Consider the following 22,662-nt stretch of genomic DNA (forward strand, 5'->3'; position numbering starts at 1 on the left):
TATTATAAGTGTATGGAGGCCACAATGGGAAAATTGTAAGTACAGTTAGGACCAGAAATATTTGGACAGTGACACAATTTTCGCTAGTTGGGCTCTGCATGCCACCACATTGGATTTGAAATGAAATCTCTACAACAGAATTCAAGTGCAGATTGTAACGTTTAATTTGAAGGTTTGAACAAAAATATCTGATAGAAATTGTAGGAATTGTACACATTTCTTTACAAACACTCCACATTTTAGGAGGTCAAAGGTAATTGGACAAATAAACCAAACCCAAACAAAATATTTTTATTTTCAATATTTTGTTGCAAATCCTTTGGAGGCAAACACTGCCTTAAGTCTGGAACCCATGGACATCACCAAACGCTGGGTTTCCTTCTTCTTAATGCTTTGCCGGGCCTTTACAGCCGCAGCCTTTAGGTCTTGCTTGTTTGTGGGTCTTTCCGTCTTAAGTCTGGATTTGAGCAAGTGAAATGCATGCTCAATTGGGTTAAGATCTGGTGATTGACTTGGCCATTGCAGAATGTTCCACTTTTTTGCACTCATGAACTCCTGGGTAGCTTTGGCTGTATGCTTGGGGTCATTGTCCATCTGTACTATGAAGCGCCGTCCGATCAACTTTGCGGCATTTGGCTGAATCTGGGCTGAAAGTATATCCCGGTACACTTCAGAATTCATCCAGCTACTCTTGTCTGCTGTTATGTCATCAATAAACACAAGTGACCCAGTGCCATTGAAAGCCATGCATGCCCATGCCATCACGTTGCCTCCACCATGTTTTACAGAGGATGTGGTGTGCCTTGGATCATGTGCCATTCCCTTTCTTCTCCAAACTTTTTTCTTTCCATCATTCTGGTACAGGTTGATCTTTGTCTCATCTGTCCATAGAATACTTTTCCAGAACTGAGCTGGCTTCATGAGGTGTTTTTCAGCAAATTTAACTCTGGCCTGTCTATTTTTGGAATTGATGAATGGTTTGCATCTAGATATGAACCCTTTGTATTTACTTTCATGGAGTCTTCTCTTTACTGTTGACTTAGAGACAGATACACCTACTTCACTGAGAGTGTTCTGGACTTCAGTTGATGTTGTGAACGGGTTCTTCTTCACCAAAAAAAAGTATGCGCCGATCATCCACCACTGTTGTCATCCGTGGACGCCCAGGTCTTTTTGAGTTCCCAAGCTCACCAGTCAATTCCTTTTTTCTCAGAATGTACCCGACTGTAGATTTTGCTACTCCAAGCATGTCTGCTATCTCTCTGATGGATTTTTTCTTTTTTTTCAGCCTCAGGATGTTCTGCTTCACCTCAATTGAGAGTTCCTTAGACCGCATGTTGTCTGGTCACAGCAACAGCTTCCAAATGCAAAACCACACACCTGTAATCAACCCCAGACCTTTTAACTACTTCATTGATTACAGGTTAACGAGGGAGACGCCTACAGAGTTAATTGCAGCCCTTAGAGTCCCTTGTCCAATTACTTTTGGTGCCTTGAAAAAGAGGAGGCTATGCATTACAGAGCTATGATTCCTAAACCCTATCTCCGATTTGGATGTGAAAACTCTCATATTGCAGCTGGGAGTGTGCACTTTCAGCCCATATTATATATATAATTGTATTTCTGAACATGTTTTTGTAAACAGCTAAAATAACAAAACTTGTGTCACTGTCCAAATATTTCTGGACCTAACTGTATATGGGACAAAATAATAATTTTTATTTTTATAGCGCCAACATATCCACAGCGCTTTACAATTCAGAGGGGACATGTACAGACAATATAAGACAATACTAAAACACAAAATTCAGATACCAAGAGGAGTGAGGGCCCTGCTCGTAAGCTTACAGTCTATGAGGAAATATGGGAGGCACAAAAGGTGAATGGGGGAAAAAATCTTGTCATATGGTGCAGCCATCGATTTAATAGGGGACTGAAAACCATCTGCGTGGACCGGTCGTCAGCCAGAATTTATACATACAGAGTGTAAAAAAGTACATGAAAATGAATGCAACCAGAAGATACAGGGGACAAAAATTGGTAATAAATTTTATGAAGGGCAGAATGGGACTAGATTAGATGAAGAAATGCATTTTTAGGGCCCGCTTAAAGGTGTGGATGTTGGGAATTAATCAAATTGTTCTTGGCAGTGTGTTCCAGAGCATTTTCACAGCTCGTGAGAAATCTTGAAGACGGGAGTGGGAGGTTCGAATTATTGAGGATGTCAGTCTTAGGCTATGTGTCGACGTAGCGTCGAGCCTCTTGCAGTTCAAAACGCACCCATTTGCATAATTGGTTGTAGCCAAGAATGTGCGCTTTCTTTCTTAAATCTTCGAAACGCATCAATTTTATGTGCGTATTAGCTGCGTTTCCATAGCGTTTCAATAGCGGAATCTATGTCGAAACGTTGCGTTTCGTTGGCATCATTTGGTTGTATGTTTCCACAGCTTGTGTGTGGTAAATAAAGATATTCAATGTCCGTGGTTATTTAAATAAAAAAGTGATGGTTTCTGCTGATGTCATATCCTTTTTCATGTAAAGACTTGTCTTTTTTAACGAAACATGTTTAGCACACAGCACAAATAATTTTTTCTGACATTTTACACAATAAACATTATAATCCACCCTCTTCCATTTTGAGTCATATTTTATTTTGATAATATTTTAAATGAAATTTATTCAGAACGTTACAAAGAAATTTGTTTGAATGTCACAATTTCTTACTATCAAATATGCATTTTTATCATACACTCCATAGTATATTTTTTAATTAACATTTATTTAATATTACCGAAAAAAGGCACATGACAAGATCATAAATTCTGATTCTAGTCATACTATATTCTGCATACAATATTTGTAAAGTTTGTATTTGTATAAAGAACTTATTAAATTAACGCTAATAACAAACACAACAATATTTAATTATCAAATACAGTTGCGTCTACAAAGAAACCATGCATATCCAAAGAACCAAAACATAAAACATAAATATCTCACAAAAAAAAAATCAGAAAAAATAAGAAATCCTTCAGTAATGATAATACAATCCATCACAACATCATGGCTGAGAATACAATTCTTGTGTGTAGTATCCCCTAATTTGTTCATTTGTGCATGTAGGAATATTACCATGAGGTTGGATGTGCACATTACTATGTGTGTCATAATGTTGTCTAATTTGGGGCATATAAACATGTTTCATTGCTGGTGGTGCATATGATGTTGGATTTTGTGATTGGGTTTGTTCTCTGTTATTATTTTGTGATATGGATGGTGGCTGGGTTATTTGCTCATTGTGTTTGTTAACTGTATTAAAAGATGTTTCTATAAGTTTCACTAAATCACCAGAGGATGGACCGGTATCCTGATTTTCAAAGCATCCTAGCAACGCACACATTACAGTCATGCATGTTGATTTTGCTTTTCCATCCTTCAGTCTTCTGATGCTTAATGCTATGCTCATTCCAAAACTATCATATTCATCAGCGGTTGATGATGTTTGTATTAATTTTAATGTTTGGGAGGTTAATTCATCAGAATCATAATTATTTTTATTACTTGGATTTTTTTTTTAATTTTTTGGCTTTTGATAGGTTGGTTTTTTTGGCAAATCATTGATACTTGGTGCTGCTGTAGCCTCACTGGTGTTTTGAATTTCTACATCATTGTGTTCATCATACAGTTGTGTTTGCAGAGAAGAATCTTCTTCATTTTTGATCGCTGTTGGTTCTGAAGTTTCACCTGGTTGGTCTTGATTTTGTTCAGTTTCACCTGAGAGATTCCCCTGTGTCCTAGAATCATTTAATGTAATGTTTATGTGTATGCCGTGTTATTATAAATATATTTTAGTTAATTTATTTACACAATCAAAGTCATTTTGCTTATCTGAAATTACATGATGATTTATATTTTAGTATATTTTTAGATTATTTAAAATATTATGCGTTGATGGCTGTAACAAAAATTTCTACCTTTACAAATATTAAAGAACTTACGGTCTCAAATAACGTCCAGTGGTCAGAAATTTCAAATCGTCATAATACATGAAGTTGGGGCGTTCCGGAGACATGCCACTTTTGGTGGCCTTTATGCGAATTTTATTATATCGGTCTTTTACCGAACGCCACCTTTTACGGACATCTTGGTCTATAAAAATGTTTATATTTGTACTTTATAGATAAATTAAACGTAACATTTAAACTAATTTATAATAACCAAAAAAAATACATTACCAATCCGATTCTGTAGAGCTTTATCTGCCTCATCCCACTGAGGATATAGCTCTCTACAAATAGTTACCCAACTATCTGACCGACGAATTTTCTCCTTATATTCGGGGCATGTGGGGTCCCAAATACAGGGCATTGATTCCACCTATATAGCTGTGAAATTATCACAATGCCAATTTTAAAGATCCGTGGCATTTCAAATATTTTATGATTTTTGTATGTGATCGTTAACTTTATTATATCATATAAATAATGTATTTTTACTTTTTTCAAACATTGTCGGCAGTGACAACTCCATAACTAACGTTTAAGTTCTAATATTAATATCTTCTTTAGGCAAATAACTTAATATGTTTTTTTGGATGTCAGATATAGCAATAGATTATTTTAGCGAGGTTGCTGTAATATATATATACATGGCAAGCATTTTTAAATTTTGATCAGAAAGGCTACCAATGAATTAAATTTTTTTTTTATGGAGGTGCAAAGTACAAACATGATTATACATACCAGATGTATCAGTTTTGTAACATCCAGTTTCAGTCTTTTGTACCAAGCCATTGTGTAGATTCCTGGGAAATTGCAAAATTGGGTAAAGGATCTTCTGTCTGAAAATCACAAGAAATCCAAAACACATGCTTTCCCTGTTTTTTTAAAAGGATGTGATGTCATTGGTAATGTCTATTGATGTCACTTCCATGTTTAAATTACTGCGTTTTGCGTTTCAAAACGCGTTTTGAACGCACATGAAATGCAAGCAAAACGCAGAAATTCTGAAAAGACTGGGCACTCCCTGTTTCTCATTGACTTCTATGTTATCGAAACGCACCTCAAATGGCAAAAACAATTGACATGCTGCTTTTCTAAACGCATGGTTTTTGCCACAAAATATGCAAATTTTCTGCAGCGTTTTAAACTGCATCGTGGGCACAGGAATTCACTATTTCTCATTGACTTTGCTGGGAAATCAAAACGCATGCATTTTGGCACTAAAAAGGTGCAGTTCAAAACGCTGCAGAAACGCATGAAAAAACGCAACGTGGGCACAGGGCCTCAGGTCATTAGCAGAATGGAGGGCACGGGTGGGGCGATAGACAGAGATGAGAGAGGTAATGTAGGGCGGTGCGGAACTGTGGAGCGCTTTATGGGTCAGAGTGATAAGTTTATATTGGATTCTGTAGCAGATAAGCAACCAGTGCAATGACTGGCACAGAGCAGAGGCATCAGTAAAGCGGTTGGAGAGGAAAATTATCCTGGCTGCGGCATTCAGAACGGATTGGAGAAGGAAGAGTTTAGTAACAGGGAGACCAATTAATAAAGAATTACAGTAATCCAAGCAAGAATGAATAAGAGCAACAGTAAGAGTTTTTGCAGAGTCAACATAAGTGATGTATGTAAAGCGCTGTGGAATTACTGGCGCTATCTAAGTGAATAAATAGTATTATTAGTGTATAGGGGCCAGAATGGGGACATTATTATTATATGGGGTGTAAGATGACGACCGGCTACATTGTAAATGGCTGGTATGTATTCCGGAAGTGGTTGTTCTCTGGGATTTAAACCTGTAATGTCTCTGCTGGTGCCTATAGTGTCACAAGTTTTGTTAAGGCATTTACAAGGGCCAGGTTTATAGATAGCTGGAGAGATGGGTGGGTCTGGCCATCTACTTACCTATACCCATGGGTGTATCTCCTGTGTTTTAATGAGACAGTTTGTTTAGTACATGGCAGTCAGTGTGAGTAGGCTGTGTGTCTGTGAAGCCTCTGGGAAGAATCCTCTGTGTGAATGGAGGATTTGTGAGTCCTGACCGGGACCGTATGTAGAGGTTAGACGCCTCTGGAAAGAACCCTCTGAGGAAAGTGAGGGTTTGCTTCACCTGACTGGGCTCAGTAAATGGAGCCGGCCATAGCTCCACAAGGATACTGGAGTAATGTGTCTGAACCTGAGCGGAGCATACCGCGAGTAAGGTAAGTGGACTGTATACCGTGTATTTACGCTCATGTAAAGCTCAAGGAAGGCTCCTGCTTTCCTTAATCTGTACGAGTTTATGTGTTGTATAATAAACCATCTGGACTTTTCAATAGAAAGTGTTTCTATTGCTATCTTGTGGACCAAGCAAAGTGGGTAACCCCATCATAAATTGTGAGTAAAATATCCCAAAAATTGGGGGATGCTATTAGTTTATGGGGCCACAATGGGGGACATCATTGGTGCATGGAGTCACAATCGGGGTTATTATTAATGTATGGATAACAATGTGGAACATTAATAATGTCTCCCATGATGGCCCTATAAAGTAATAATGTCCCCCATAATAATTTATGGGGCCAAAATTTGGAACATTGCAACAGTGACAGGGCATAAGAGGTGTACAGTATGTTATTACTGAATGGGTGCCAATAGGAAGTGGCGTTATTGCTGTATTTGGGTACAATAGTGTACATTACTACTGTATAGGGGCACAAAGTGGAATCGTATTACTGTATGAGGACAAAAAATGTGGACATATGCATTGGGCTAAGTTCACACAGGGCATCTTTTGCTGCGTTTTTCGTTCGTTTTTTGAGGTCACAAAGATGCAACAAAATGCATGCATTTCCTTCTCCCAGTAAAGTCTGTGAGATTTTGATTTTGCTGTCCACACTGAGCATCTTTTGTTGGCTGCATCTTGGCTACGTTTTTGAAGATGCACCCAAGATGCAGCATGTCAATTATTTCTGCATTTTTCCAGTATTTTTGAGCCATTCCAATCAATAGATTTGACTTAAAAACGCATTGGGCAAAAACACGGTAAAAGCGCAGTGCATTTTTCTGCTGTTCGTTTTTGGTGCATTCGTGATGCATTCAAGATGCACTGACAAAAAGATACCACGTGTGAACATAGCCTTAATACATATGGAGGCCACAGAAGCAGGGCCGGATTTAAGAGGTGGGTGGCCCGGGGCCCATTTTGGAGGGAGGCCCATTTTTCAAGGTGTTGCAATATGTAACAGAAAATTAAACAAACTCGTTTATTTACAAAAATCATTTACGCAGAGTAATTCAGGTAAAATCATTAATTTTATTATATTATTATTTTATTATATTATTATTATTATTACTATATTATTATTCTATTATTTTTTAAATTTATATTGAAAAAATCTTTGAATGCAAACTGTCTTGAAGAGCGGTTGTTCTCATTCTGCTTACATTGCTTGGGTTAATACCCAGTACAAGCAGCACCACTGTACAGTTATGGCTATGACTTCTTGGCTGCAAGGAGTCATAACAGTCTGTGCCAGGTAAAGAAGAACAAAATGAATGTCTTCATTCGGAGATGTCTGCAATGATCACTGTATTACCTGTACACTTACACTATATATTATCTATAGAGCTCCTGTGTATAATGTCGGTGGTAAAAAGTGTTAGCACTGTGGCTTTTGTTATTGATCAGTACGGTGGTATTATTTGGTCACCACTGTATATGCTGGTAATATGTGGTCATGGTGTGATCTGGCAGTATATTATTCGGAATTGTTAAAGCAGACTTTGTTCATTAACAGGATGGTAGTTACAGTATATTCAGATACTGGTGATAATATGTGGTCTTGATGGGATGGTATTTAACCATTGTATGTGACACTATTGGTATATTGGTGATGGTAGAATGGATTTTGTTCAATAATAGAATGATGGTTATATTCAGAGACTGTGGTGGTGATACAGTCATGGCCAAAAGTTTTGAGAATGCTACAAATATTAATTTTTACAAAGTCTACTGCTTAAGTTTTTCTAATGGCAATTTGCATATACTCCAGAATGTTATAAAGAGTGATCAGCTTAACAGCAATTACTTGCAAAGTCCATATTGGCTAAGAAAATGAACTTTAACCCCCACAACACATTTCAACATCATTGCATTCCTGCCTTAAAAGGAGCAGCTAACATTGTTTTAGTGATTGTTCCATTAACACAGGTGTGGGTGTTGATGAGGACAGGGCTGGCAATCAATCAGTCATGATTAAGTAAGAATGACACCACTGGACACTTTAAAAGGAGGCTGGTGCTTGGTATCATTGTTTCTCTTCAGTTAACCATGGTTATCTCTAAAGAAACACGTGCAGCCATCATTGCGCTGCACAAAAATGGCCTAACAGGGAAGAGTATCGCAGCTACAAAGATTGCACCTCAGTCAACAATCTATCGCATCATCAAGAACTTCAAGAAGAGAGCTTCCATTGTTGCCAAAAAGGCTCCAGGGCGCCCAAGAAGGACCAGCAAATGCCAGGACCGTATCTTAAAACAGTTTCAGCTGCGGAATCGGACTACCAGCAGTGCCGAGCTAGCTCAGCAATGGCAGCAGGCTGGTGTGAGTGCTTCTGCACGCACTGTGAGGCGGAGACTGCTTAAGCAAGGCCTGGTTTCAAGGAGGGCAGCAAAGAAGCCACTTCTCTCCAGAAAAAACATCAGGGACTGACTGATATTCTGCAAAAGGTACAGGGAGTGGACTGCTGAGGACTGGGGTAAAGTCATTTTCTCAGATGAATCCCCTTTTCCATTGTTTGGGACATCTGGAAACCAGCTTATTAGAAGAAGAGGTGAGCGCTACCACCAGTCTTGTTTCATGCCAACTGTTAAGCATCCTGAAACGATTCATGTGTGGGGTTGCTTCTCAGCCAAGGGAATCGGCTCACTCACAGTCTTGCCTAAAAACACAGCCATGAATAAATAATGGTACCAGAATGTCCTCCAAGAGCAACTTCTCCCAACTGTCCAAGAGCAGTTTGGTGCCCAACAATGCCTTTTCCAGCATGATGAAGCACCTTCCCATAAAGCAAAGGTGATCACTAAATGGCTCATGGAACAAAACATAGAGATTTTGGGTCCATGGCCTGGAAACTCCCCAGATCTTAATCCCATTGAGAACTTGTGGACAATCATCAAGAGACGGGTGGACAAACAAAATCCAACAAATTCTGGCAAAATGCAAACATTGCTTATGCAAGAATGGACAGCTATCAGTCAGAATTTGATCCAGAAGTTGATTGAGAGCATGCCAGGGAGAATTGCAGAGGTCCTGAAGAAGAAGGGTCAACACTGCAAATATTGACTTACTGCATTAACTCATTCTAACTGTCAATATAACCTTTTGGTACTCATAATATGATTGCAATTATATTTCTGTATGTGATGTAAACATCAGACAAACACAATTAAAAAACAGAGGGCAACAGATCATGTGAAAATATAATTTTGGTGTCATTCTCAAAACTTTTGGCCATGACTGTACATTGTGTGGTGGCATTATTTATGTCTTGTATACTGGTATTATTGGTCTTAATTTAGTGGACTTTGCTTAGTAAATGTATGGAAATATGCATTATTAAGAAAGTTTATGATTATATTATTTAGAAATATCACTTAGAAAAGGATCTTATTGCAGCATTTTCTCATTTTCTGTGACATTTTGATATTATATTTGTATTTTTTTATGGTGAGTAAGCACATACTAGTGCATCTTAATAAATTAGAATATCATCAAAAAGTTAATTTATTTCAGTAATTCAATACAAAAAGGGAAATACATATATTATATAGAGCCATTACAAACAGAGTAATCTATTTTAAGTGTTTATTTCTGTTATGGCTTACCGCCAATGAAAACCCAAAAGTCATTATCTCAGAAGATTAGAATAATTACCACAAAACACCTGCAAAGGCGTCCTAAGTGTTTAAAATGGTCCCTTAGTCTAATTCAGTAGGCTACACAATCATGGGGAAGACTGCTAAAATGACAGATGTCTAGAACGCAGTAATTGATACACTCCACAAGGAGGGTAAACCACAAAAGGTCATTGCTAAAGAAGCTGGCTGTTCACAGAGTGCTGTCTCCAAGCATATTAATGGAAAGTTGAATGGAAGAAAAAAGTGTGGCAGAAAAAGGTGCACAAGCAACCGGAATAATCGCAGCCTTGATAAGATTGTTAAGAAAAGGCTACTCAAAAATTTCACATGGAGTGGACTGCTGCTGGTGTCAGTGCTTCAAGAGCCACCACACACACAGATGTATCCAGGACATGGACTACAATTGTCGCATCCTTTGTGTCAAGCCACTCATGACCAATAGACAATGCCAGAAGCATCTTACCTGGGCCAAGGAGAAAAAGAACTGGACTGTTGCTCAGTGGTCCAAGGTGTTGTTTTCAGATTAAAGTAAATTTTGCATTTCATTTGGAAATCAAGGTCCAGGATTCTGGAGGAAAAGTGGAGAGGCCACAATCCAAGCTGCTACAGGTCTAGTGTTTCCACAATCAGTGATGGTTTGGGGAACTATGTCATCTGCTGGTGTAGATCCACTGTGTTTTATCAAGACCAAAGTCAGCGCAGCCATCTACCAGGAAATTTTAGAGCATTTCATGCTTCCCTCTGCCGACAAGCTTTTTAGAGATGGAAATTTCATTTTCCAGCAGGATTTGGCACCTGTCCACACTGCTAAAAATACCAATACCTATACCTATAGTATCACTGTACTTGATTGGACAGAAAACTCGCCTGACCTAAACCCCAAAGAGCATCTATGGGGGTATTGTCAAGAAAAAGATGAGAGACACCAGACCCAACAATGCAGATCAGCTGAAGGCTCCTATTAAAGCAACCGGGGCTTCAATAAAATCTCAGCAGTGCCACAGGCTGATCACCTCCATGCCACACCGCATTGATGCAGTAATTCATGCAGAAGGACCAAGTATTGAGTGCATTTACTGTACATACTTTTCAGTAGGGCAACAGTAATTTTTTCAGTTGGTCTTATATAATATTCTAATTTTCTGAGATGACTTTTGGGTTTTCATTGGCTGTAAGCCATAACCATCAAGAGTAACAGAAATAAACACTTGAAATAGATCACTCTGTAATGACTCTATATAATATATACATTTCCTTTTTTGTATTGAATTACTGAAATAGATAAACTTTTGATGATATTCTAATTTATTGAGATGCACTTGTATGTCTTTATAGACTATGACAGTGGTACTTGGGCCCATGCATCTCAGCAGCTGAGTGTTGGTAAGGAGGGCTTTTTTTTCGAATTTGTTGCCAGAGTGCCCGTAGGACTCTAATTATACCGCTAACAATGATTGAAACCTGGCCCCCATGATCCCGGAAATTTCTGCACAAATCTTGACACTTGTTCCAAGCAAACAGCAGCTGACATTGTCTCTCTAGTTCAGTAGATCTGCTGTCCTAATATAAAGCAAGAGAGGATTTAAGGACACAATTCTGCCTATGAATAATAGATTGAAAGTGCAGGGGTGGGATTTTGTCAGAAAGTAGCTAAGGTGGCTAGTTGTCAATCAAGTGAGAGTAAGTGTACTTTTACTCAGGAGTACAGTAACCTTATCTCAAGCAAGAATTCCAAGCAAAACTCTAAATTGTGGAGGTACAGAAGTTCACTTTCACACAAGTTACCATGTGGGGTACCAAATTTTTTTTGCATGTGCAGACTACCATGTTTCCCCAAAAATAAGACCTACCCCGAAAATCAGCCCTGACAGGATTTTTCAGTATTTTTAGATTAGGCTTGAAATATAAGCCCTACTACAAAATACCACTACCCTGAAATAGGGCTTGTGCAGCCATTTACCAGGATAGATAACTTTTATTGTCCACTTGTGTTGCTGTAAGCCACACCTAAGTAAGTGAATGAATATTCACCTTTGTCTCCACCCAGAATCTCACTCACCACTCTGAACCCTGCACTCACACACTATGCCTGCTGTACTGTATCACTGTACGAGGATCACAATCATTGGTGGCTCTCCTGAGCGGAGAGTGACAGCTGCATAGATATACATGCTGTCACTCTCAGATCAGGAGTGCCGTCAATGATTGCAGTGAACAAACGCATGGCCAATTAAGTGAATGAATATTCAACTTCATCCCAATGTAATCCCGCCCCACTGCACGGTCACACACACTCTACCTGCTGTATTGCCGGTACTGCCAGCCCGAGGATCCCATCGCAATCATCGGCGGCATTCCTGATCTGAAAGTGACAGTATTTAAGTCTTTGTAGCTGTCACTCTCAGCTCAGGAGAGTCACCAATGATTGTAATAAGGGAGAAATGCATACAAAAAAATGCAGCAAACACACAATAATCAGAAAAGATTGTTATTGCATCATGCGGTATGATCACCTGCAGAAAATATGCAGAAAACAAGCAGAAGTGTTAAATTTTTATTAAATTGTTTTATGGATGTAATAGAGAAAAATCCTCAAGCATGCCATGTTTTTATGCCATTTACCAATCACAGTAAATAATCTAATCACTGTCTTATGTGGGTCGTTACGATTACAAGGACACCAAATGTGTCCATGTTATTTGCTGATTTGTGATGTTTATTATTTTCATAAAAAGCTCATTAAAAATAACATTTTTGTAATTGTTTTTTATTATGTTTTGGTAATTTTATAGGGTGAAAAAAATCTCTTTTTTCCTAGTTGTCCTATGGCGACACACAATGGGTTAATACCTTATCCCTAGCTGGAGCAGAAGATATGTTAATTAGCAATAACATGAGATCATTAATTAAGAAGACACTCCCTCATCCTCTACAATAAAGGGAGTAAACAGACCCCACACCATGTATTTTTCCTTCTTCTTGTGGAACAGAAGTTTATCTGGATATGTGCAGGTCCTGTATACCCTTGTGTGTCCCTGGTTCCTGCATCGCATTCCTCACATACAAGAGGGATTCTCTTGTCCCTCGGGGTAGAACTCCTGGGCGACTGTATACAAAAGAGATTTGTCCCTCAGTCATGACGTGAGCCCAGTAAACAGGCGCCACTCTCAATGTAAGCCTTGTATAAGCCCCGCGTTGAATTTTAAATAGATTTTTCTTTCTATTTCTCATTCACTTACATGTCTCCATGTGCACCGTTACTGTCACTCGCTGCTGGAGGCAGTTACTGCATGCCCGTGTCTTGCTGACCCCACACGTGTATTTCAGCTGGGGCAGCAGAAAGGGATTCCCCGGCGGGTGACGTCACACGAACATCTTATTTAAACTGGTGCTGCACATTTGTCTGCGCTCGCTCTAGGTAGCCATGCTATCTATATGCAGAGGTATTTGGTGCACCCTTAGGGGCAATTAGTCACACTGGGTCACATGGTGATAATTTCCTTTTTCCTTATAAATGTAGGTGTCTCAGAAAAGGAAATTGAGGCATTGGCTCTGCTCTATCTGCAACCAGCCATTACCTGATGACTACATTGAGGTCCCAGGGCCGGCTCCAGGTTTTTGTGGGCCCTGGGCAAAAGAGTCTCAGTGGGCCCCATCCACATACAGACACATGTCGCGGGCGGGGAGGGGACGCTGCGCTCACCACGCTCGGGTCCGGCGCTGCTGCTGCTCGGTGGCTCGAGCGGTGGGCCGAATCCGGGGACTCGAGCGGCGCTCCTCGCCCGTGAGGGAAAGGGATGGTTTGGTGGGGTTTGGGATGTCGGTTTGTGACGCCACCCACGGTATGTGGGGAGGTTGGGACACCACCGCTGCTCTGTACGGGGATCCCAGGAGCATTGACAGGGAGCAGCTGGGATGGTTCTCTCCCCTCCATGGGTAGGGGGAATTTTGGTGGTCCCGGGGCCCGGTGATGTTGACTGGAAGGTAGATGGCGAGGTTTGGCGAGGTGCAGGGTCGCGGGGGCAGCGCGGTGCCAGACGGCACGGTGGTACTCACTCAGCCAGTAACGTACACGGAGTCTCTGGTAAAACAGACAGCTGGATGGACGGGTCCCACAGGCGGCTGCAGTGATCACTCCCGGTAGGTTGACGGTGACTGTCTCTCCCTGCACCTTTGTTGTGTTTTCGGCCCCGATGGCTATCCACTGGTAGCCCGCTCCCCGGCGGTGTGTTTGCCAGAGGAGCCTCTTTTGCCCGCAGGCGCTGGCCCTGGGAACCCTAGCTGTGGCGGTAGCTGTATTTCCCTTCACGGTTGAGCGGTTGCCTTCAGTCGGGTCTTTACTGCTGGGAAACCCCGGAGGTTCCCGTCGCTGACGGATTTGACCGGTTTAACAGCGACTCCAAGCCTGGTCGGGGTCCGTAGGCCCTGCCGGATGGTGCTGGCTTCTCTTCGCTCCCCGATCCGGTACCGGCGGGCCACCGCCTGTCCCCGGTCCTTACGGTTGTGCGTCAATCGGCCTCTCCTGCAGACGGTCACCACCGTCTGCCACCTTTGCTCTCAGGTGCCCGGGCCACGTACCCGGACACGGTCAGTCTGCTCCAGCTCCTCAACTACTACTTCCACTCTTCACTTTCCCTCACGGAACTTCAACTAACTTGCTTTTCCCGCCTCCAGGGCTGTGAACTCCTCAGTCGGAGGAGCCAACCACCTGGCTCCACCCCACCTGGTGTGGACATCAGCCCCTGGAGGGAGGCAACAAGGATTTGTGTCTGACTTTGGTGTTCCTAACCGGGGTGTGGGGTGTGTTGTTGCAGTACCTGTGACGTCCTGGCTTGTCCAGGGCGTCACATTCCCCCTTGGTTAAACGCAGACCGTCCGCGGGCTGCCCGTCCATCACCGGTTTTATTTTCTTTTAAACTGCAAAAAGTAGAAAACACATAAACATCAACATATGCATTTCTTTATAAAACTTCCCATAACGGGAGGCACGGTACTTTAACGTTACTAAACGGTAGTCTTTAATTAACGATAACGGCTTCCGCTCTCCCCCCGCCCAAACAACCTGGCCCTGATGCTGCCGCTAAGAAGTGGGCAGCACCCCTTGCCCCAGTCCAGAACCAAATTACCCGAGCGGGTACGGTCCCTTTCAGGGGACCCCGCGTCCATGGGGGGCCCCTGACCCCCGGAGGATCACCACCGGTTACGGTAGTGGCGGGCCTGGGCCATCCCTTTCCTCCAGACCCATCCTCCCAAATCAGCCTCTCCGGAGGCGGTAACGGTAAAAGCCAACATTTTTATTTACATGCCACAAGTTTGTGGTTGCCCTGCAAGTTCTCGGGCTTGTCCGTAAGTAGTTCCTTACGCACGGTGCAAAGGGTCCCTACGGGGACAACTTGCCGGCAATGGCCGGTTCAATCACAATGCTAATCTGGTCACAGTTCGGTTGATTACTTCCTCTTATTATTCGGTTACATACTTATACATTCAAGAACATCACACCCCTAAATGTTAGTCTCCCTGTACCTAAGCGGGGGTCGACCTAGGTTGGGACGTGTGGATCTACGGGGGCCAAGGTTGGTGGTGGTAGGCAGTGGGGCAGAGAACACAGCTAGTTCCTCCCCCCGGCTATCGTGTGGGGCAGGCAGAGGCATAGGGGAGTTGGGTACAGGCACATCCCTGGGCACTGGGGCATTAACGGCCACTTCCATCTCTTCTTCCTCCACGGGTTGTGGGAACAGTATTACTGGAAGGATCACTGCGCCGTTCTGTGTAGGCCAATCGACCGGGAAATCAGCCATCATGGTGTGGATTACCCCTTTCTCCTTCTCCTCAGCCGGTTCGGTAGCCGGGGCTTCAGTTGCCGTCCTCAATGGTGGGGGACACCTCTTCTGGTGATCTCGGGAAACCGTGGCCAAAGTCTTCCCCTGGTCACGGCTGATCTGGTAGGCTTTTCCATTCTCCCAATTGGTGGGTTGTATTACATACGGGGCCTCCTCCTATTGATCGTCTAGCTTATGGGCCCTTCGCTTTCGCTTCAAGACGACATCTCCGGGCAGAAAGGGACCTGCAGGCGCCTTTTTATTGAAGCACTGCTCCTGCTGCCTCCGACTCCGGCACAAATTCTTTTCCACATAGTCCTGGACCTGTCGGTACTGTGCTCTTCATCGGGTGTCCCACCCCGCTGTCGAAGGGAGCACTTCCGGGGCCTCCAACCCCATCTCCAGGTCCACAGGCAGTCGACCGGGCCGAGCTCTTATCAGGTACGCCGGTGTGCACTTTGTAGAACTGGAAGGGATGTTGTTGTACATATCGACCAGATCAGGTAGTTTTTCTGGCCATAGGTTCCGCTCCTCCAGCGGCAACGTCTTGAGGAGGTTCAGGACCAGGTGGTTCATCTTTTCGCACATGCCGTTGGTTTGGGCGTGGTAAGGCGTGGTCCGAATCTTCTTGCAACCGTACAACTGGCAGAATTCTTGGAACACCTCCGCTTCAAAGGCTGGGCCCTGGTCGGTAAGCACCTTCTCTGGGTATCCATGCGGCCAACAGAAATAGGCCTGTAATGCCCTAGCGGCGGTACGGCCGGTCAGGTCCTTGACTGGGATAACCACCATAAATCTTGAATAGTGGTCCACAATGGTCAGGGCATAAGTATACCCACTTCGGCTAGGGGTGAGCTTCACATGGTCGAGGGCCACCAGCTCCAGCGGTTGATGCGTAACGATTGGGCGTAGAGGGGCCTTCTGGCTGGCCTCGTCCCTTCTTCTTAGTGCGCAGGGGCCACATTCTCGGCACCAGGCCTCCACAGATTCCCGCATCCCACTCCAATAGAACCGCTCCCTTAACAACATTTCCAGCTTCTTCCACCCGAAGTGTCCGGCACCGTCATGGTATGCCTGTAGGACAGTGGGCACGTTAGCCTGAGGAATCACCAGCTGGTGAATCTTCTCATGGGTCTTCGGATTGATCAACTCCCGATACAGCTTCCTTTGGTGCAGGTATAGCCGGGTTCGTTCCCGCCACAAGCGTTGGGCCTCGGCAGGGGCAGCAGGGTCCATTCCAGCAGAGCCCTGTTCCACCAAGGTCTTGACCAAACGGACAGCGGGTGCCTGATCCTGAGCTTCTTGCCACCCCTTACTGGGCAGCGGGTCCAGGTTCACCTGTTGTTGATGGACACGCAACTTCTTAACCGGCGGCCGGTGAAACGCAGGCAACTCGATCTCTTCGAGGTCATCATCATCCAGCCCCTCTTCCGACAGGTGGGGCATCCGGGAGAGTGCATCGGCATTAGCATTTGTACGGGCGGCCCGGTATTTGATGGTGAAGTCGTAACTGGCCAGTCTGGCCACCCACCGCTGCTCCAATGCGCCCAGCTTAGCTGTATCCAGATGGGTTAGTGGGTTATTGTCCGTGTAAGCGGTGAACTTGGCCGATGCTAGGTAATGGCGGAACCGCTCGGTGATAGCCCACACCAGTGCTAGAAGCTCGAGCTTGAAGGAGCTGTAATTCTCAGGATTCCTTTCTGTAGGTCGGAGTTTTCGGCTGGCATAAGCGATCACCCTCTCCCTGCCATCTTGATTCTGGGCCAATACCGCCCCCAAGCCCACATTGCTGGCATCAGTATAAAGGATGAATGGGAGGCTGTAGTCGGGGTACGCTAGGATTTCTACCCCGGTCAACGCCGCCTTCAGTTGGCGGAAGGACTCTTCATGCTTTTCCTCCCATGCCAACGGAGTCCCAGTAGGCCTACCACCCTTGGTGTGCCCCACGAGGAGGTCTTGCATGGGTGCAGCCATTTTCGTGTACCCTTTGATGAAGCGGCGGTAGTAGCCCACCAGGCCCAGGAACTGTCTCACCTCCCTCACCGTAGTCAGTCTCAGCCAGTCCTGTATGGCAGTGATCTTTTCCGGGTCTGGGGCGACGCCTTCCGCGCCCACCACATGTCTGAGGTACTGTACCCTGGGCTTCAACAGGTGACACTTGGAGGGTTTCAATTTCATCCCATACTTGGCAAGGGACGCGAACACCTCAGCTAGGTGCTCTAGGTGGGCTTTATACGTCTGTGAGTACACGATTACATCGTCCAGGTACAGCAAGACAGTCTCAAAATTCAGATGTCTCAGACAGCATTCCATCAGCTGTTGGAAGGTTCCAGGGGCGTTGCACAGCCCAAACGGCATGCTGTTGAACTCACAGAGCCCCATGGGGGTAGCGAAGGCAGTCTTTTCACGGTCTTCGGGTGCCACGGCCACCTGCCAGTATCCGCTGGTGAGGTCAAGGGTAGAGAAGTAGTTAGCGGTTCTCAGCGCGGCTAGAGATTCTTCAATACGGGGCAGAGGATAGGCATCTTTATGCGTTATCTGGTTGATCTTTCGGTAAACCACACACATCCTCATTGTGCCATCTTTTTTCTTGACCAGCACCAGCGGGGCCGCCCAGGGACTGCAGCTATCCCGAATAACCCCCGCCTCTTTCATGTTTTTCAACATGTCTTTGGCGCATTGATAGTGTGTGGGCAGGATAGGTCTATACCTCTCTTTAATAGGGGGGTGCCTGCCGGTGGGTATGTAGTGCTGGACCCCTTTAATCTGCCCAAAGTCTAGCGGGTGTTTGCTGAAAACTTGCTCGTATTCTTGCACTACCCGGTATACCCCGTCCCTGTGATGTGTGGGGGTATCGTCAGTGCCTACATGCAGCTCTCGACACCACTCACCTAACTGTGCAGGGGGCGTGTGGTGACTGGCGGAGGGCGAGGAGGTCGGGGAGACCGCCTCTTGAATGGTGTGGGGGTCCAGGGTAAGCAGCTTGGCGAGCGTGGCGTACCGGGGAAGCCTAACCTCCTCCTCCCCACAATTTAATACTCTCACGGGCACTCTCCCCTTCTTAACGTCTACCACTCCCCGGGCGGCCATTACAGTGGGCCAGTGTTCGGAGGGCATGGGCTCTACCATGACTGGGTAATCACGTCCCTGGGGACCTATCGCTGCTCTACACCAGATCATCATTTCGCTCCGGGGAGGCACAGTTAAAGGGGTCACATCCATCACTCTCACTCCCCCAATCTCTCCTCCCGCAGAGTTCACTTGCTGCCGGTACATCAAGGCCCGAATCTCTCGCTGCACAGCCCTCTGTCGGCCTCCCGCTGCGGTGGCGGCCAGCTGTTGTAATAGGGTCAGCACCTCACTCATGCAATGCTCCATTACATTCGTTCCTAGCACCACCTTTGGATCATGATCGTTGGGGTCATTCACTATCACAACCATTCCTTGGTGTTGTAGCTCGGTCCGCCCCACAGTCATAGCACATGTTTGTACCCCACTTGGGTCAAGGGGAGGCCATCAGCGGCGATCAATGTCATGCTGCCGTCTGGAGGGGCAAGTTCATCCCCCCCCCAATACCATTGATACAGTGTATATGGCATCGTGGTTACCTGAGATCCAGTGTCCAGGAGTGCCATCAGTGGGATGCCGTCCACAGCCAGAGGGATGATGGGGCGGGCCCCGATGAACTGGTCCTGCCAGTCGGGGGGGCCACTGGGTTCTACTCCTGAGGATTGGCCCTTGGCCCCAGGGGTTGTTTGTTTAACGGACACCGTCAGGAGTAGTGACCGGGCTTGCTGCACTTGTAACAGATCGGAGGTCCATACCGTGGGTCAGTAGCCCTTCTCCGCTGCATTCAGGGGACATCTTCTGGGCGGTCGGACCCCCCAGGGGCCTGGATCTCGTTGGAGGCTGAAGTGCGGCGAGGATCTTGGCGAGGTCTCCATCCATACGACGGACTTGGGCAGCCAGTTCCTCCATCATTCCGCCAGAATTTGCAGGCGCTGCAGGAGTTGGGGGAGAAGGGGCTACCACGATGGGAGCCGTCTCAGCCGGCCACGGGGCCGCTCCAGGGACATCGGACGCCAGGGGCTGCAGAGCCTTAATGGCCTGTTCTTTTAACACGGCAAAGTCCACATCAGGGTGCTCTAAGGCCCACAGCCGAAGCTGTTTGCGGTCCTCCGGAGATCTCATCCCCTGCACGAACTGCTCTACCAGCATTTTGTTACTGTCAGCATCATTGATGGTATCTACCCGCTTCAGCGTACGGAGAGAAGTTTGCAGATGCAGGGCATAGTCTCTAATACTGTCAGTAGGCCGCTGTCGGCATTGGTAAAACTGCATTCGCAGTTCAGCTCCGGTGCGAGTCTCAAAGGCAATCTGTAGCTTTTCGAAGATAACGGCCACGGAGGACCAGTCTCCCTCAGCCCAGGTCTCCGTCTCCTGCTCAGCCGCGCCGGTTAGCTGCCCCAGCACTACCGCTGCACGCTGCTTATCAGTCAGGGGGTACAGTTCTAGGAGTGGGCTAAGCTTCTTCCGGAAGACCTGTAAAGTGTCAGGTTACCCGTCTTACTGCGGCAGCCAGGTAGCTCCGGGCACATAGGGCAAGGAGAACGGCATCACTTGAGCAAGGGCGGGAGCCGCGGCCCCTGCCGCTCCTGCGGCCGGAGTACGGCTGGGCCCATTCCCATCCATAGGCACTCCTACGGCTACGTCCACCGCTCCTTCAGTGGCTTCGTCGGTCGCAGACATCTTGTTTCTGTCCCCCCTTGGTTTCTTTCCGGCACCTCCTCTTCAGGGGCGGAGCTTCGGCTTTCGCGCCTCCACTGCTCGGGAAGACGCTCGAGCGGGGAACTTTTCGCGCCCAAGATGGCGGCTTCTGAAAATTTTCGGCCGGACACCTCCGGCGGGACACAAGGCGCACTTCTACCAGGCGGTAGAACGGTAAGATGCTGTTCGTGACGCCAAGTTGTCGCGGGCGGGGAGGGGACGCTGCGCTCACCACGCTCGGGTGCGGCGCTGCTGCTCGGTGGCTCGAGCGGTGGGCCGGATCCGGGGACTCGAGCGGCGCTCCTCGCCCGTGAGTGAAAGGGATGGTTTGGTGGGGTTTGGGATGTCGGTTTGTGACGCCACCCACGGTATGTGGTGAGGCTGGGACACCACCGCTGCTCTGTACGGGGATCCCGGGAGCGTTGACAGGGAGCAGCTGGGATGGTTCTCTCCCCTCCATGGGTAGGGGGAATTTTGGTGGTCCCGGGGCCCGGTGATGTTGACTGGAAGGTAGATGGCGAGGTTTGGCGAGGTGCAGGGTCGCGGGGGCAGCGCGGTGCCAGATGGCACGGTGGTACTCACTCAGCCAGTAACGTACACGGAGTCTCTGGTAAAACAGACGGCTGAATGGACGGGTCCCACAGGCGGCTGCGGTGATCACTCCCGATAGGTTGACAGTGACTGTCTCTCCCTGCACCTTTGTTGTGTTTTCGGCCCCGATGGCTTCCCACCGGTAGCCCGCTCCCCGGCGGTGTGTTTGCCAGAGGAGCCTCTTTTGCCCGCAGGCGCTGGCCCTGGGAACCCTAGCTGTGGCGGTAGCTGTATTTCCCTTCACGGTTGAGCGGTTGCCTTCAGTCGGGTCTTTACTGCTGGGAAACCCATGAGGTTCCCGTCGCTGACGGATTTGACTGGTTTAACGGCGACTCCAAGCCTGGTCGGGGTCCGTAGGCCCTGCCGGATGGTGCTGGCTTCTCTTCGCTCCCCGATCCGGTACCGGCGGGCCACCGCCCGTTCCCGGTCCTTACGGTTGTGCGTCAATCGGCCTCTCCTCCAGACGGTCACCACCGTCTGCCAACCTTGCTCTCAGGTGCCCGGGCCACGTACCTGGACACGGTCAGTCTGCTCCAGCTCCTCAACTACTACTTCCACCCTTCACTTTCCCTCATGGAACTTCAACTAACTTGCTTTTCCCGCCTCCAGGGCTGTGAACTCCTCAGTGGGAGGAGCCAACTGCCTGGCTCCACCCCACCTGGTGTGGACATCAGCCCCTGGAGGGAGGCAACAAGGATTTGTGTCTGACTTTGGTGTTCCTAACCGGGGTGTGGGGTGTGTGGTTGCAGTACCTGTGACGTCCTGGCTTGTCCAGGGCGCCACACACACACATACAGATACATACACATACAGGCATACGTACATGTACATATTTAAGGCCAAATTCACAAAAATACATCTAAATACAGATAAATCTGTACACAATCATATACACTGACCTACATAGATACACATCATACAAGCACACACAGACGCATTAGACATATTATTAATATGGGGAACCTCATTCACCTCCCTGGCTTGTCTCCTGTCCAGCTCCTCCTGGGCATGTGGCTGTGCTATGCTTATTGGTGTCCATGACTGATAGGCATGGCTGCGCACAGTGCACACTGCCACTGCTGTATATACATCACAGGAGAGGCTGGGGATATACAGCTCTAGAAGGGGGCATTCAGCTCTTGGGGGTATACAGCACTGGGGTGGAGGGGACATACAGCTCTAGGGGTATACAGCAGTGGAGTCAGGGTACAGACAGTTCTGGGGGGTATACAGCACTGGGGTCAGGGGACAGAGTTCTGAGGGGTATACAGAACTGTGGTGGGGGACAGAGTTCTGGGGGTTATACAGCACTGGGATCAGGCGACATAGTTCTGATGGGTATACAGCACTGGGGTCAGGGCACAGACAGTTATGGGGGTATACGACACTGGGGTTGGGGGGACAGACAGTTCTGGGGGGTATACAGCACTAGGATAGGGGAAAATATAGCTCTGGGGGGATATAGAGCACTGAAGTGGGGGGACATACAGCTCTGAGGTTATACAGCATGGGGTCAGGGGACAGACAGTTCTGGGGGGTATAAAGCACTGGAGTGGGCTGACATACAGCTCTATGGGTATACAGCA

Source organism: Anomaloglossus baeobatrachus, chromosome 1, assembly GCF_048569485.1.
Source record: "Anomaloglossus baeobatrachus isolate aAnoBae1 chromosome 1, aAnoBae1.hap1, whole genome shotgun sequence".
NCBI classification, from domain to species: Eukaryota; Metazoa; Chordata; class Amphibia; order Anura; family Aromobatidae; genus Anomaloglossus; species Anomaloglossus baeobatrachus.